The following is an 18,484-nucleotide window of genomic DNA, read 5'->3' as shown; positions in this document are numbered from 1 at the left end:
CATCTATGGCAGAAAAGACCTGCGCTTGACGACGCACACAACTAAAAAAAAAGCACGACCGTTTCTCCTTAAGCTTGTTCTCCAACCAAAAGGTCTCGTTCCAAGCCCACACTCTCGCATTCTTTGTTGAAGCGAAGGAAGTCAAATTCGCTGTACTGGGTAAACTCAGGAATGTCGCCAGTTTACTTCAAGATGGCCTTGAGAGAGCTGTCAAAAGAGTACAATGGTACAGCGCAGAAAAAGGTTTTGCAGTCAACCGGCTGTAGCACTGCAGTAGAGGAAAAAGAAGGAAATGGGCCTTTGTTCCTGTGCGGGTAGTTGTGACTCGTAAGCTACCTCTACTAAACTTTCTAAAAATTTTCTGCTGAACAACACTGTCGCTCCAACTTCCTCCATTCTCCCCCCTCCCCCCTCTTCTCCTCTATTCAGAACAAGGAACAGCCAACTGCCGACAGCTCTGTGACAAAGGACGGTCTCCCTCCTTTTCCTACCTAGACTCTGTCGCAGGCGGAATGCGACCATCTGGAGTTTTCATTCGCGTGAATAATATGCGCGTGTGGACTGGGTTCGAGACTTTTGGTTGGAAAACAAGCCTGGCAGAGAAGACGAGTTACAGGTTTCCGCAAATGGTCGATTCTGGGAAAAATGGCACAGAATTTCTTGAGAAGCGCTGACACCAGGTGGGGCGGGTAGAGCCGCCACCGCTCAAAGCTTGACGAAAGCAGCGGAGTCCACCATGCGGCCCACACGTAGACGCTTTTCTTAGAACTGGACTGCTGCAAGTGAATTGCTGTCACCTGTGCCTTGTCCGTGTTCCTCATGGAAGAATAACATTAGCCCATTTCCTCGCATCCGGTTTCTGAAGGTGGAGAGCTGCAGACATTAAGAACAATACTTTCAGAAGGCATTGACGCTTGATTCAACCTGTAGTCGGGATCCCGAAATCAAGAGGTGGCTTGAGGGACAATAGGAAACACGCGCTTTTCGAAATGAAAACGCCAGGCACATGCGATGAGGGAAAGAGACCGCCGAGGTGTGGAAGAGTATAAAAAGCAGAGGCGCCTTCGGGCTACGTCGTCTGCCCATCTCGGCCTTTGTGTAACTTGGAAGGATGGCCGCGACAACTCTGCACCCTTCGCCGTGGCCTGCACTGAGTAAAATTTTTGTTTCAGAGAATAGCAAAGACGAAAACTTCACTTTCAAGTGCCTCCTTTGTTTGCCAAAACTGAAGCTGCTGAGTGGCGGAAAGTCCTCGAACTCCAAATTTAAAGGGTATGTGAAGGTATGCCTACCTTTTAAATCCATCTTTTTAATTTTACTTTGTTTCCTGCGTTGAGTGTCAGTACTGATGCATTTTTGGCGATATTGGCAGATTAACAACACCCCAGCCCCTCTATTGGTATTTCAATGTTTCTGTTGACTGCTTATTAATTTTTTAAATACAAATTGCAGAGGCAAAGCCTCCACGAGTTTGAGATGCCGGCAAAAAAGGATACTGTGCGAAGAACACTTCAGTCCGGAACAAAATTCGCCCAAGCGGATGACTCAAGGGAAATTGAACTTCATTCATGACACAAGAGCGGCTTGACGGGCTTGTGGAAGAGTTTGCCATCAGTGCAGCGCAGCCGTTTTCGGTCGTAGAGGAGCCATCGTTTGTGAAGTCACTCAAAGAAACAGCCCCAGAAAGAACAGTTCTTACACGTCCAATGCTCATGACTCGTTTCCATGCGCGCCTCGAAACGATGAAAGGAAATTTACACTCAAAATTTCAAACTATCCTTCATGTGGCTGTCACCGCGGACTGTTGCACTCACTTTCACAGGTGAATCTTTTAGCTTTTGATAATTGTTTAGAAACAAGTCCGTAGGATAAAGCGTTGTGCTGGTTCGTTGGTGTTCATCTCATCGTGTAAATAATACTCAGCGCGAAGGTTTAAATATAAACAGAAGAAGGAAGGCATTTATCGTGTCCCTTGCTATCCCTTCGCGCTCAGTATCACTTTCATGATGAAGAAATGCATATTTGGCGCATTAGTTGTCCCTCCGCGTTAGCCCAAACCAAGCCCACTTTCTAAATCGTGTATTTCTGCGACCTTGTTTAGTGTAATGTTTCATTAAAATATGGTTTCTAGGTACTACCTTGGAGTGACAGCTCTATGGCTGGATCCGGAGACTTTAGACCGAAAGGTTGCGGCCTTAGCTTGTCGCCGAATGAAAGGGAGCGTAAACTATGAAAGCCTGGCCCCTACACTTGAAGAGGTGTTCAGTGAATTCGTGCTTCACGGAAAGGTCATCAAGGTGAACACGGAGAGTGGATGGAACTTTTTGAAAGCTTTTAGGTAAGTTAAAGCATTTTCCCCTCTCTGTGAATTACTGAGTTCTGGTGCACATTGCTAAACATTGGCTTCACGCTGCACAGGCTCTACGGTCAAGATGAAGGAGACGATGAAGGCGAGGAGAACTGCGAGCCCATACATTTATGTCCACTCATCGACAGCGTGGAGGAGGGCAAACACCGGCTTCCACCGCATCATTGGTGTTCTGCGCACACCATGAACCTAATTGCAAGTGTTGACGCAGCGAGGGCGGATTCTGTTGACGCGGATTACGCTAGGCTAAAACAGAGTGTGTTCAGGAAGTGCCAGAAATTTTTGAACATGCAAGGACAGTCAGAGCAAGCAGCTGACGTAAAACCCTATGCGGGATCTACTTGCCGCACCCGGCTGTTACAAGATGGAATTCAACATTTATGGCTGTGGACGCTATCAATTGCTTGCTAGAAAAAGGGCAGGACTTGGAATTTATTTTCTCTAAGCTTGGAGTTCCCAGGCTGCAGAAACCTGATGAGCCTAAGTTCATAGCGGAATACTGCAAGGTATGTAGCTCCCAGGTATAATACCCGCGGCTTTTAATTCAACATCCGGTTTTTACACTGCAGGCCATGAAGCCCGTGTGCTGTGCCTTGGACGTCCTGCAAGGTAACAACTAGAGTGGTTACCTACTTCCGACGTTCGATGTTTTCATCAAAAAGGTCGAGCACGAGAAAATCTCGTGACTGCACTTCTGCGGGCCTCTAGCTCAGTGTGTCTTGGATGGCATCCACAAGAGGTCAGTTTTTAACACACGTCGTAGGCTTATTATGAGAAAATGAACTGCTTATATATTGCCACACTGCTAACATTCTGCGGGCGCCGTCATGCGGCCGAGCGGCATGACCTGGCTCGTGACGGAGTGAGGAAGACGACTCTTCCGCTCCGGTGCGTGCTGCTAGTCTGCTTGGCCGTGCGATTAGAAGCCCCTTTTCGAGTCGCACTACATTTGTTGGCGCAAATATGTAAAAGTTGAAGCCAGTGAGAAGAATTGTGCGCTCATGTTGTGGACATCATGCAAACGTGATTCGCATATCCAAATGCTGTATATGTTCTCATTTCCCCCTATTGCTCTTCCGTTTGTAACAACCGTATTTCGTGCTGTTGAAGATTATCACTTAATTCAACTTCATCTGCTGAAGGTGGTGTAAGATATCGCAAGATAGAGGGGGTGCCATTTACAAATGTGAATAGCTATTCGACAGCTTTCCAGTCACCTTGTCGATAAAAGCAACTTTTCTGAAGCGAGTTTTTGCTGACGCAGATTCAACACTGTTATGAATCGGAAGGATATGGTGGTTGCGGCTACCTTGCTGCCGAGGTTCAAGTTGTCCTGGAGTGACGATGAAGCGAAGCCAAATGCTGTCGTCGAGACCGTCAAAAGCGAGCTGCCGAGATTTTCTCGGCTTGCGGGCATCCAGACAGCGACCTGCCTCAGCTCCAGCACGACAGAGAATGACTTCTTTGGGAACTCCTTCACATCGTCGTCAAGTGAAGATGAAGAACTGTTGCGGTACATTTTGGTGCCGCGTAACTTTGCGCTGAGTGGCCTGAAGGAAAACTTTCCACGCGTTCACCAGCTCTTCTTGAAAGTGAATACAGGAGTACCATCCAGTGCGTCCGTCGAGCGCCTATTTAGCGTAGGTGCGGATGTATTCACCAAGAAGCGAGGCAAGCTGTCCGATGACAGCTTTGAAATGCAGCTGTTGCTTAAATTCAACAGTAAGTTGTAGTTATTGGAAAGTTTCCGCTGTTTATCAACATTGTTTTCAAAATAAATTTTGCTTCTTTCTATCTGCAACTGCGGCTACGTTTCTGGGTATTGAGTTCCTGAGCGAGCGAGGCTGACCTGGAACACCTTATTATAAACACTCGAATTTTTGCGATAATTATAGAGGTTCAAGTGAAAAAAATGTTTATGAGAGGAAATATATATTTTCCGGAACTATGCCATGGAAGCATTTCTTATTGCCCCACAGTTTGCGCGAATGGTTTTTTAGCAGAAGTGTAACAGAATTACTGTATATTTGTTCAGTTCAGCTATGTTTTCTTTTGTGAACTTAGAATTATGTGAAATATGAGCTTTATAAAATTGTCTTGAAGCGAAGACGCCTTGATTAAAATTTACGACCATGGAGTAAAGGCAAAGTAACGTGCGATACTTTTTTCGGTAACAGGAACGGTAACGCGTTACCTTTGATTTTAGGTAACGTAGGGCGGTAACGCGTTTTTTTTAGTGTAACGAGTAACGGATTTAGTTACTTTTTTTCGGTAATGCCTACAACACTGCTGCATAGCCCCACAAAGCTCCGCGTTGGATCTCCTTGGGCTGGCCCGTTCCGGGCCCCTTGGGCTAGCCCATAACGAGCCCCCTTGGGCTAGCCCGTACCGGGCCCCTTTGGGCTAGCCTGTCCAGGGCTTCCAGGGTGGGCTAGCCCGTTCTGGTCCCAGTGGACTTCTTAGGTGACACTTGTGGGAAGTCAACAAAGGTAACCCATATAGAACCCATGGCTGTATGAATTTGGGCTAGCCTGTACTGGGCCCCTTTGGACTAGCCTGTCCTGGGCCCCCAGGGTGGGCTAGCCCGTTCTGCTCCCGGTGGACTTCTTAGGTGACACTTGCGGGAAGTCAACAAAGGTAACCCATATAGAACCCATAGCTGTATGGCTTTGGGCTAGCCCGTACTGGGCCCCTTTGGGCTAGCCTGTTCTAGGCCCCCAGGGTGGGCTAGCCCGTTCTGGTCCCAGTGGACTTCTTAGGTGACACTTGCGGGAAGTCAACAAAGGTAACCCATATAGAATCCATAGCTGTATGACTTTGGGCTAGCCCGTACTAGGCCCCTTTGGGCTAGCCTGTCCTGAGCCCCCAGGGTGGGCTAGCCCTTTCTGGTCCCGGTGGACTTCTTAGGTGACACTTGCGGGAAGTCAACAAAGGTAACCCATATAGAACCCATAGCTGTATGACTTTGAGCCCACCGACCCAATTAGACTTAAGGCCCAGTTTTCCAATCCAGAGAGGCTTTCTTCACTTCATCAGTATTTTTGTGCACATTTTACTACTGAAATTACATTCCACATATCTGACATTATGTACAGTGCAAGAGTTTCTTATTTATTTATTTGTTTTTGCAAGACATTTTGGGCATTCTTGTTTACAAAGCCCCAATAACTGGGGTGAAGGGTCCACCCCTTTCAACACAGCTTTCGGACCACCATCCCGGTCTCTCGCCCCCCGCAGGAACGCAGCCACTCTGTAGTTGATGCCTTCAATGGTGTCTGTTGGGATTCTGTGCTCCACAGCAGATGTAAAAGTGAACATAGAAACGCACATATGAAATTGATATGCGGTATGGTGGATAAAAATAAATTTGCACAGAGTTACTTTCCAATCTTCCAAGAAATGCTTCATAACCGTATGCAATGATGCAATGTGCAATGCTTGAAATATCAGCAAATTTCTTTTGCTATTAATATGCGTAACCATCATAACCATAAATATCTATAATAAGAATAACCCAAAGATGAATGAGTCATTTAAGGACTATAGACACCTAAATTTATTGCGTGTTTGCTTTTCTCATACGATGCGTTAGATAATAAAATACATAGATTACCAGGTGGTATTTGCCTACAACCCGGCTATATATTTTGTAATTGAATTTCTTCTCTCATGCTGTTTTGGCTTCATCGACCGAACGTCGACTGTCGTCAAGTTGATGTTTTGGTCACATAATGCAACTATAACAAGTAATAAAATCAATGATATGTATCCTTATTTCACTAAGACATTTAATGCAGCCACTTTCAAGACCTGTAATGACAAAAAACGACCTGTCAGCAATTATATAACCGATTTTTTACGCCTCATGTGACTTAAACACAAACTACACGTCACAGTCATCGTTCGGCTGAAGAAACCGAAACAGCGTCAAGAAGAAATTAAATTGTAGAAGAACTGCACAATGGGCTAGTTGGCGTTGATGCAAAGTGGTGGTTCAAAAGCGCAAACACACACGGACCAAGTAAGAGACGAGACACAAAAACCAGCGCTGTACTTACAACAGATTCTTTATTAGAAAGAAGCACGTCATAAATACACAAACGAAAAAACAGCGCACATGCGCAATGTCAACAAGACTCCTAGTCCAAGTACAAGAAAGAAACCGCTTTAAAAGCATGTGTTTATCTTCAGAACCGCTACCCACTATGTAGCACATTGATTTCTCGAAGCGATAATATAACAAATGGTGTACTCACGCACCCATTACTTTTCCTAATAATATGAAGCGCATCAGCTACTTCTCTAGTGCGCTGGTCAGACTGAGCGAACAAGACATCAGTATCATAAAAAAACGCCGTACATTTACACGTGAAACAATACATAGCTAGGTTAGTTTCTTTCTTTCTTTCTTAAAGAATTAGCGTGTTCCATAAGCCGCACGTTAACTCCGCGACCAGTGAGGCCTATGTAGTTAAGGCCACAGGACAGGAGGATTTGATACTACGCCAGTCTTAAAGAGAACATGTCTATTTTCATGATTTATGTTGCAAGCATTTCTTCTGCGCCCTTCATGCATTTTTGAACCGCCGACCCCACTCTTTCTAGCTTGTTAGGTGCAAAAAACCGAACCTTTGCCTCATGCTTCTTCCCCACTCTTTTAATCCGGTGCGACCGTGTGTGGACATATGGCATAACTACTACCTTTCTTCTCCCTTCTTCCGAACCTTTTTCCAGCCCCGAGGTACTTGCAGACGATTTATGCTCACGGAGGACTTTGTCTGCACTCAAAACGAGAACTGAGTCCGGCAAACCAGCTTTCCTACAACCGTCTGCCTGGCCTAAGAGACTGGGCATCATTTTATGATAACAAGATTTCTTTACTGCCATGCCATAAGCATCCCGTAACGATGCCACTTTTTACAAGGTTTGAATGAAAGAACCTGTAATTCAAAGGGGCTTTTCACTCCTAGGGGAATACTGCCAACAGACATGGTTGGGTTCGGAAGACAATTATAAATCAAGAAATTGCAAGACTGTTTCTTGAGGGAGTTCATGTGTGAACCTCAGCCCTCACCTATTACGTGCAAAAACAACAAGAACATTTGATACAAATTCGGGATTCACTGACCTAGCCATACCCGGTAATCGTCCACATAACGGAAAACGCGTACGCAATAACCGGCTAGATCAGAGTCAACTTTCACATCAACCCGGGTTACATAAATGTCACTGAGAATGGGAGCTACCTTGGCACCTATGCACACACCCGATTTTTGCATATAAAGTCGACCATCCCACTATTATTATATTTTTGCATATAAAGTCGACCATCCCACATCATTCTTAGACGTTCCAACTCGTTGTGCATCTGATTCACACGGTACGCTCATCGACCATGTGTTGTCTAACGTCCTTTTACCTCAAACCTTCGGAGTCATTAGATTCAATATAACTGATCACTACCCGGTATTCTTGCTTATAGACAGCTCAAATGAAAGCGCACCGAAAAAATCAAATAGATACTCCTTCGACAAAAACAGATTTATTGATTTGATAGCCAATGTTGACTGGACAGATGTGTTGCAAGAAAACTGCGCTAACGCTTCGTATAACATTTTTTCGAAGAAATTAATCGATACAGTTGACGCATGCACAACAGTAACGTCACTGGTAAAATGGTATTCCGCACCGCGAAATCCATGGATGATTAACGGAATACTACGCTCTATTAGAAAAAAAGTAACCTTCACAACAAAGTGAAAGCGCAACCGTTCAATCTCGCTTTAAAACAAAGATTCAAAATCTACTCAAAAACGCTATCTTCTCTAATTAAACATCGTAAAAGGAGTTACTATGAAAACGAAATACTTAAAAATGGACACAACACTCATAAGAACTGGCAATTGATTAAGTTTTTAAATCTCTCGGACCAAAACGGCAACATTACAGAAATTAATGATGGTACGCGAAGTTTAACTAACCCTACGGACATAGCAAATGCGTTTAACTCATTCTTTTTACAGCTTGTCAAAACGCCTACCGCTGAAATCACGCGACCCACTCGTGGTCCTTTCTCTTTCTATTTGCGTCCAACATCCCCAGATGAAGTTATAAACGTAATAACCAGCTTAAAAAATACCGGATGTGGCTTAGATTCTATCCTTCCATCTAAAATTAAACTTGTTGCACACGAACTGTCGCCCGTTCTCACTAATGTTATCAATAAGATGTTTAAGTCTGGTGACTTTCCAGATGAACTTAAAAACGGCAAAGTTATTCCTATACATAAGAGAGGCGATAAATACAGTTTGGCTAATTATCGTCCGATAACTATTCTTCCATTTTTCAGTAAAGCAATCGAAAAGCTCGTTGTTAACCGTCTAATGAACTACCTTCTAAAATTCAGCCTTCTGATACCTCATCAATTTGGTTTTCGCCCTAACTATTCCACTGAGCTCGCACTGATACAATTTACTGACAAAATTAAACACTTCATTGATAACGGACTTTGGGCGGCAGCTGTATTCATTGATTTTACGAAGGCATTTGATACAATCAATCATGCCATACTCCTTTTAAAACTAGAAGCGCTGGGAATTTGTGGGCCCACTCTTAGTTTACTACGTAATTACCTCGCTAACAGAACTCAGTTTGTACAAATATCGAATACTTTATCCCAACCAATTACAATTAATCGAGGAGTTCCGCAAGGATCTGTTTTAGGCCCCCTTCTATTCTTAATTTACATTATGATCTGCAAAAATGCCTCAATAACACTGACTGCATTCTGTATGCAGATGACACTACCATATTTTCTTCTAGCGATAACTTAAGTGACCTAACATCAAAAATTAATGCCGACCTTATAATTGTAATGGAATGGTGCCACAGCAATATTTTACAAATAAACCCAATTAAAACAAAGCTAATGATATTTCACTCAGAACACAAACGACTTGTCAGCGTTCTAGATGTATACCTAAATAATCACATTATTCTCCCATCAAGTCCTGTAACATTTGTCGGTGTGACGCTTGATTCACATTTAAAATTTAACCTTCACACTAAATCTATTAGCAAAAAAGTTGTACTCGGTATACGTATACTATTTAGAACGCGTTATTATTTCCAACAGCATATTCTTCGCTCACTTTATTATGCATTCATTCATAGCCAGCTCAATTACTGTTTATCATCGTGGGGTAACACGTACTATACCCATCTTTCTTCTTTGTGTCATCTTCAAAACCAATCTGTTAGAATAATGACATTCAGCTCATACACCGCATCCAGTGCTCCCCTTTACCGCCGGCTCAATATCTTACCTCTCCTTTGTTCACTCCAACTGAAACTAGGTTTATTAATTTATCGCGCCCGTCACAATAGCACTACTCTCCCTATATTTACAGGTTCCTGTTTGTGTAACGTTAATAATACTAGATTCGCTGAACAACATAATCTTTTGCTTCCGAATGTCAAAACTAATTATGGCAAACAGTCCGCTTTATTTTCAGCAATCACTGTCTGGAACTCGCTACCCGCAACCATCAAATCATTCCGCACTGAAGCACAATTCCATAAAAACTTGAAAAACTATGTACTGCATAATTGCCTTCAATTGCCACGCCAGGGAAACCTGTTAGTATTGTGTACGACTTCTATTGCCTGAGTGCTTGTTCTATGTTCTCTTTTTGTGTTTGCAAAATGTGTTTTTAAAATTTAGCATGACTAAACTGTCATTTCAGATCTTACTTTTTATTGCACCTGTGTTCCGCTAAGTAATTGCTATCTGCCATATATTTATCCTACTTCAAATATGCAATTAATTACAGGAGGTCCCCCTGACAGTTCCCACTTTGGGACCTCCTTCAGTAATAATCAATTTATGTACATCTTACCTATGCATCTTTTTCAATAAACTTTCAAACTTTCAAACGTGATCGCATTCAAATCGGTAGACGACCCAGATCCCGGTGTATAAGTGGATACAAGATGAGACAGTTGGCAGGTCACTAATATATGTTATGGCAAATAGAGGGCCAAAAGCCCTGAGGATTCCCTGATGCTACTTTAACGCGGAATTTAACGCGGAATTTAACGCGGAAAGGTTATCCATGAGGAGTCTATGGTTTACTTTTTCAGAAGTCTAGCGTAGCCAGAGAAAATAGAGTCTGCCTGAGAACAGTTGTCAGGCATAACATTTTGGAGCTTTCAGCGCTCATGTGAAAGAAATTGCACAAGACTGTCAGCGCATGCATTTCTGGAAGTGGCGAGAGCGTGTAGTGCAGGGCACTGGCGCTACTTGACAACCACGACCGGTCAAACGGCACTGAAGTTAAAAAGCGACAACAGGTAAGAGGCTGTTTCGCGGTTATGTGTCGTCGCTCTTATAACACAAAGCGCAAACGAGATGCAAATAGGAGCGCCGCTCTCGGTGCGCAACAGCGAGAAATACTTTTTGAGTTGTTTGTGGCACTAGCGCCTCTAAGCGGAGAGGGACGCGGTTCCGCGGCACGACGAAGGAACACCTCTGTACGAAAATAATGTCCCTGTTCCGGCAAAAAGCACTTTTTCAAATTTTCGCAATTTTCTCTTAAACTAAATTTGTTGTATTCCAATTCATGCCATTTTACCGTGTAGTATATGTCATTGGCAGCCGAAGAGAAGTTTTTCACTGGCAAAAGTCGCATACACGTTTTTAATAGGGAACAAAGTTCTTTTTCTATTAGGAAATACACACGCAGAACAAATTCTGCACTAGCAATTTCTCTCTGTTAGATACGACCGCACAATGGATATACACATTTAACGACTACCACTTGACCGCACAATTTTTTCCGCTGTTATATAAACAAAACTACCTTCGCAGATCAATAAAGAACCAAAAATTTTGTGGATGAAGTCAGAGGTGCTCGAGCCAAACTGTGGTTAATTTCACATTAAACGACCTTACAAGCTCCTTAGCTTTTTCTAAATGTCTTACTTTTTACCTTTAATCTTACTTTCGTCGTTTCTTGTGCAAATGCGCAAGTACTAGTAAAAACGTTCGTTTGCCCACAGGTTCCTCACTAAATTCAGCAAACAGCTATTCTTGTCTGGTTCCATGCTCACACCTGACGTCAATTCGTTTACTGCATGGGTTCGACGTGTTTTCAGAGGTAGTCTGGGCTTTTACTGTCAAGAAAGTTTTGGAGCTAAGAAGAAGTGGGCATCCTCACGAGGGCGAGCCCCCATGAGGGCGTCCTCACCCTAACCTCATGAGGATTTCACTAGGTAAGCTGAGGGTGAGAGAGGATGGGCGCATGAAAATTAGTGAGGACGAGGGCGAGGGAGGAAAGACAATGTGGGGTGAGGACCAGGGAGGGAACACTTGATGAGGGGGGCTGAGGAAGGGCAAGATGCAGTGTCTCAGGGCGAGGGCGGTGGTCCGCACTGTTCCTCTTGTTATGAATTCACGCTTGTTATGAATTTACGTTTTAAACCGTTGGTTTTTAGAGTGAAAGTTGACGGGGACGAAGTAGTTTCTGCAGACTGGAGGTACACGAGCCAAACACGAAAGGCGGGGAGCCGCACGCCTTCTCCGTGGCCGCGATATACTACACCGCTGACAATGCTATGCCAAAAAAGCGCTCGTCTCAATTAAAAACCCTATTAAAAAACTAAAGCCTTAAGAGAAACACCCCGTCTAGTGCGCTAATAAGGGGGCGCTGGCCGGGCCGTGCGGGGTCCCAGGTCCAACGGGAACCGTGGCACCGCAGTCAACATTTTCATTATCTGCCCTGAGTCTGCCGCATGATCAGAGTGCAGAGTAAAACATGTAGAAATTATACCTAGTCAAGCTGTTGAATTCCCAAGTTCTAACCTTTGTTTCCCGGTCTCAGCTCAGTGAGGCTTCAAAGAACTGGCTGCAGCGCAAAAAATACGGTTATGAAATTCAGCTGTAAATTCAAAGTCTGTTGGCAGCATTGGTGTGGAATTTTTTCATTCATACAGTGGGTTGTTCAGTACAGCCGTATCTTCTTTCTGTTTTCTATTTTCGCTGCAGTTGCGGTATAGAAAGCGGTGCAGCAGTGTGTAGGGCAAACCCAACCACTGTATTCTTACCATGGATATAAAGCAGCAGTTTCGCTCCGCGTTGCAGTAAGAGATGCTAAAAAGCAAAAGTTGCACTACTCTTCAAATTTCTTCCAGGCATGGTGGGGAATTGATAATAAGCGTTTGCGTAATGCGTAAATGTGGAAGCAAAAAAATCACGTGCTTTTTAGCTTTGGAATAACCACAAATTATCGCACGCTAGCACTTGAAGCCCTGGTTTTGCAAGGTGTTATCTCGGCTGTTTATGCTTTTACTTGACCTGAACTAGTTTACATTGTTTGATATATCATGAGCTGTAAGGTTGCAGGATATTGCATCATTTCAAACTTGTACTATCGTAGAATTGGTCATTCTCTACATTCACAGATCCCCGGGAGTCCTGCGCTCCTGGCGCAGAGGTTCAGTCATTAAGCTATGCGCCACTGCCCTGCTATGGCAGGTGCTGCCATCAATGGAGCTTGTGAGACCCATGTTGTTCCTGAGGAAAGTCTCGCAACTAATCAATATTTCAACTGCCATGGTGGGCAGTTTTCTCATAAAGCAGAGAAAAGATTGTGATGACGTAATAACGTCACTTAACCAAGGTGGCCCACGTGCTAGAAGCAGGTTTCGGGGAGACTGACATCCGCTTTTCGGACGAGTAGAAGCACTAGAATACTAAAATTGCAACCACTATGAATCGTTCATTCCAGACACAGGGAGTTAGTGATTACCACTATACAGCCCAAATTTGCCGCATTTTAGCAACCCGTTTGAGTTTCAAGTGTCCTAAATAATGTTTTACTTTAAAGGACTGCAGCGGAAAGCCGGCATGGCACTGAGGGAATTCACTAAATAAATAAAAAGCGTCAAAGCTGGGGGCACCCGCGGCAGAGCTAAGAAATCAGTTCCGGTGGCTGCTGCTTCAGACAACTGCGCAATCACCGTAGTTTTTTTTAAGGCTTGGTATTTATTGCATTTAAATTATGCGCTATTCACAATAGCTAAGTTACATACAAATGTTTTGGAAACGCCACGACAGTGCAGTGATGGCGTAGAGGTAGAGCGTCCGCGTTGCGTATCAGAGGACCGGGACTCGAATCCCGGTGCCGTGAAGTTTTCCACCGCGTTTGAAAAAAGACACTCCCAGTGTCGATGAAATTGCATAAGCAGGACTGCGGTGCGGCCTGATCACGATGAACTGAACCGACAAAGTAATCCTTCAACAGAACAGGATTTGGCCACCCTGGTGTAGTACTTGGCCGCAACCTTCTATGAAAAAACCCATTAACTCTCCCTCAGTCCCCAGCGGCTGCGGAGCAACTGACAAAGGCGGCGGTCACACCTGCGACGCAGGAGAGGGTGCTAAGAGTTTCTGGTTCGGGATAGGCCGCCATTAGAGTCTGAACCTGGCAGAGTTTAACGCTACAACCTTATCTATTCAGGCTAGCCTAGCAGAGCTGTTGGAAGTCGCGGGCAATAAATGGGATGTCATGGGGCTAGTGAAGTTAGGAGGACAGGTGAGGCGTATACCGCCCTAAAGCACGGGCACATACAGTGCTATCGCGTATTGGCGGATAGTGGAGAACTGGGTGTAGGATTCCTCATTAATCAGGATATAGCTGGCAACGTAGAGGAGATCTATAGTATCATTGAAAGGGTGGCAGCTATCGCAATGAGGCTTAATAAGAGGTACAAGCTGAGGGTGGTGCAGGCCTACGCGCCTACATGCTGTCATATATAGTCTGGCCATGATGACCAGACTGTTGAAAGCTTCTATGAAGACGTGGAATCCGCAATGAAGAAAGTAAAATCACAGTACACTGTAATGGTGGGCAACTTCAATGCGAAGGTGGAAAAGAAGCGGGCTGGCTACCAGGCGGTAGGCGAGTAGGGATTGGGTTCTAGGAATAGCAGGGGAGAGCTATTGGTAGAGTTCTCAGACAGAAATAAGCTTCGGATCATGAGTACCTTCTTACACAAACGAGAGAACAAGAAGTGGACCTGGAAGAGCCCGAATGGTGAGACTAAAAATGAAATCGGCCTCATACTATGCGCTCAACCTGGATGTGGACGTCCTCAGAAAAGCGCGTTGTAGCGACTACAGAATGGTAAGTTGTAATATTAGCTTAGACTTGAAGAGGGAACGGAAGAAGCTAGTACAGAGGAATTCCAATAACGAGCTAGCGGTAAGAGGGAACATAAAAGTTTTCAGGATATTGCTGCAGAACAGATATTCAGGTTTAACAGAGCAAGACGATCTTAATGTTCATACAATAAACAAAAATCTGACAGCTATCATTGCGGAGTGCACGGTGGAATTAGGCGGCAGGACGGTTCGACAGTATACCGGCAAGCTATCTCTGAAGACGAAATATCTGATTAAGAAACGTCAAAGCATGAGGGCGTCTAACCTTACAGGCAGAATAGAGCTAGTAGAGCCCTTGGAAGTTAATGAATAAGTGCAAGGTAGCCGAGATGAGAAACTTTATTATGGAGAGATTCGAGTATGCTTCGAAGAACGAAGGTATCCTATAAAAGCTGTAAAGAGGAAACTAGGCTTAGGTAAAAACCAGATCTATTCGTTAAACGACGAAAAATGCAGTGTAATTTGTAATATGGATAAGATAGTTAAACTAGCTGAATAGCTGTACACAAATCTATACAGTAGCCAATGTAACCAGAATGTTAATCATAGAGACAGTAGCGCACAGCAATGCATCATCCCGCCAGTAACAAAGACGAAGTAAAGAAAGCATTAGGAGTTATGCAAAGGGGAAAAGCAGCTGCTAAGGTTCAGGTAAAAGCAGATCAGTTGAAGGACGAAGAGGAGATTGCGCTCTAAAATATAGCCACCCTGTATACGCAATGCCTTATGACCTCGACCGTACCCAAAGGTTTCAAGAACGCAAACATAATCGTAATTCATAAGAAAGCAGATGCCAAGGACTTGAAAAATTACAGACCGGTCACCTTACTGTGCATTGCCTACAAGGTATTTACTTTGGTAATCGCTTATATAGTCAGGGTAACCTTAGACTTTAATCAACCGAATGATCAGGCAGCATTTCGTAAAAGATATTCCACAATAGATCATATTCACACTGTCAATCAGGTGATAGGGAAATTCGAAGAATATAACCAACCCCCTATATATAGCGTTCATTGATTGTGAGAAAGCATTTGACTCAGTGGAAACATCAGCAGTCATACAGGCATTGCAAAATCAGGCTATAGACGCGCCTCATGTCAAAATAGCGGAGGATATATATAGGAACTGCACCGCTATCATTGTCTTCTATAAAGTCAGCAATAAAATTCAAATAAGGAAGGTTGACAGGCAAGGAGGGAGAGACAGTTGCGCAAATGCTATTCACCGCCTGTTTACAGGCGGTATTCCGAAGATGAATTGTGAACAGATGGGGATAATAGTTAAAGAAAAATAATTAAATATTATGCGATTCCTTGATGACATTGCTTGCTGAGTCACCCAGGAGATGAATCGCAAATCATAATCATTCAGTCAGGCAGACTGAGCAGTAAGGTGGGTCTAAAATTAACATGCAAAAAAACCAAAGTAGCGTTCAACAGTCTATCACGGCAACAGCAGTTCACAATTGGCAGTGAAGGGCTGGAAGTGGTAAAGGAGTACGTCTCCATAATGCAGGTAGTGACAGCTCATCCGGATCATGAGAGGGAAACAACTAGAATAATGAAAATAGCATCGAGCGAATATGGCATATTTTTCAAATCATGAATAGCAGGTTACCAATATTCCTGAAAAGAAAAGTGTGCAACAGCGGTATGTTACCGGTACTCACCTACGTGGAAGAACGTGGAGTCTAACGAAAAGGGTTCAGCTTAAGTTAGGGCAACAAAGCGAGCCATGGAAAGAAAAATAATAGGTGTAACGTTAAGAGACCGGAAGGGGGCACAATGGTTGAGAAAACAAACGCGTGGTAATGACATCCCACTCGAAATCAAGAGGAAGAAATGGGCCTGGGCAGGGCATGTACTGCGAAGGCAAGATAACCGCTGGTGTTTAAGGGTAACGGAGTGGATTCCAAGGGAAGGGAAGCGTAGCAGGGGGCGGCAAAAGGTTAGGTGATCGGATGAGACTAGGAAGTTTTCAGGTATAGAGTGGACACAGCTGACAAAGAAGAGGGTTAATTGGAAAGACTTGGGACAGGCCTTTTTACTGCGATGGGTGTAGTCAGGCTGATGATGATTATGACGATGCTGACGAAACGCAACGCGAAAAAACGAGCAACAGAGCACTAGACGGAAGGTTATGCTGAGCATATCACCGAGAGGGAGTGCTACTCCGGTTTAAAGTCGGTCGCTTCATAAACTTCCCTCAGATCAACAGCCGGTCGGGAGAAATCTTAGCATCCTGCCTGCACGAACTGGCAAGCCCTCGATCTCTCGAGCAAGCTCTCGTAGTATTCTCTTTTTTTTTTCTCCTACCTTTTTATTTCGCCAGTTGTATGTAAACAGCCTGCTCACAAACAGAAACACCAGGTTTGAGAAAGTTGCGCTGAAATATTTCGAGAATGGGAACTTAAGGTAGTTTAGTGAATGTAGACCAACTGGACACATGCGTTTTTTCCTGTTGCTTTATTGAACAGCCAGGGTTGTAGTCATTCTTAAACTGCTACAAGAATTCCTCGCTTCTTTAAACCTTCCTTTTTGGTGACGCAGGTGTCTCTGTAATCTCCCCTGTAGTAGCAAAGGCACTTCTTGCGAGAACGATAACAGTAATTTGGCCGTGAACACTGTGAAAAAGACAATCATATATTTTAATCGATGAAGTAAACTGATTGTCTCTAGTTTGGCTTCTGGTCATCGACAGTCAGGCTGCTGATGATGAAGAACAAGACCAGGAAGCACGGTCAAGGCACGCACCACCACAGCACGTGGCCGATACCCACACACAGCCGCTCCCTCGGCATGACTTTAACATCACTGGGCTGGGAGCCGGCCTGGTCCTAGACCAAACAAACACCAAACCAACTCATTCCCTTTCTTCCATTTTGCCCACTTGTTCCACCCTGCCCTCTTCCCTGTACAATGTAGCGCATCCGGAGCCAAGCCCCCCACCTATCATCTTCCTTCTCTCCCACGACGGTCTATCACTACATCTGAAAATGCCCCACTTCAGATACTCGTCCCTCCCGTTCACTAACTAACCCCAACGCACTAGGAGACCACCCTTATAGCCAGTGTGAGGCCAGAGGGCTCCAGGAACTGAGGAGCTCTCTCGAGAAATCTTGCAACCTGTAAACAAAAAGTTTATTCTATCTACCGCAGATTGCCGGAGTGTAAGGGTTTCAGAGTGTGAGATCGGACACTGTGTTTCGCGGAGACTTTGCACTAATATCTACTGCTGTAAAAATGACTTACTAGCACTGCGTCCTCAGTTCTCAGAATTACGATTCGACACTGGCGCTGAAAACTACAACTCATATATAATCAAGACGCTATCGCAAACACGGCTGATGCGTGGTGCACGCACCTTCTGAAAGACTAAACATATGCAGTGATGCTTTCCAGATCCCGAAATTCAAGCAAGAACTCTGTCTCGACTTTTACTGTGAAACTTCTTGATAGGGCAGCTTCAATCAAATTTCTATAAGTTTCTACAGGTGGTTAAACAAACTACAGCTCTCTGTAAAACTTTCACATCTTACACCACGCAGAGTAATTAGGTAGTTTTTCATTTTTCGTTATTTTTGTTTTCTCGTTAAGATTCTCATTCATTTACATACACGCCCTCAGGCACAAAACATCAGCGTGTAATGAAGCGCGAAAAGAAAAGCTGGAACTCGAAAAGAAGAGAGAAAATTAGTAGCTGCTGGAGGGGCAGTTCAGGTAGGGTCTCTTAAAACATCCATGCCGTGGTGTTGGCACCATCGAAGTGAACATGTAATCAGCTAGTATCCGGCCTTCTTGGGCAAACATCTCCTCGCATTGATGTCCCCGTTTTAATTGAATTCGCTCTGATTCATTTGGCGCTGAAAATTCAAACATACATAGCCAAGG

General features: G+C 44.2%; 1 pseudogene; it reads left to right on the top strand.

Annotated features, from left to right (window-relative positions):
* The first annotated feature begins 2,210 nt into the window (after positions 1-2,210).
* Positions 2,211-17,434, top strand: LOC144120015 (uncharacterized; annotated as a pseudogene).
* The last annotated feature ends 1,050 nt before the right edge of the window (positions 17,435-18,484 follow it).

This window comes from Amblyomma americanum, chromosome 2, assembly GCF_052857255.1.
Source record: "Amblyomma americanum isolate KBUSLIRL-KWMA chromosome 2, ASM5285725v1, whole genome shotgun sequence".
Taxonomy (NCBI): Eukaryota; Metazoa; Arthropoda; class Arachnida; order Ixodida; family Ixodidae; genus Amblyomma; species Amblyomma americanum.
This window is presented reverse-complemented; position numbering and strand designations above follow the sequence as displayed.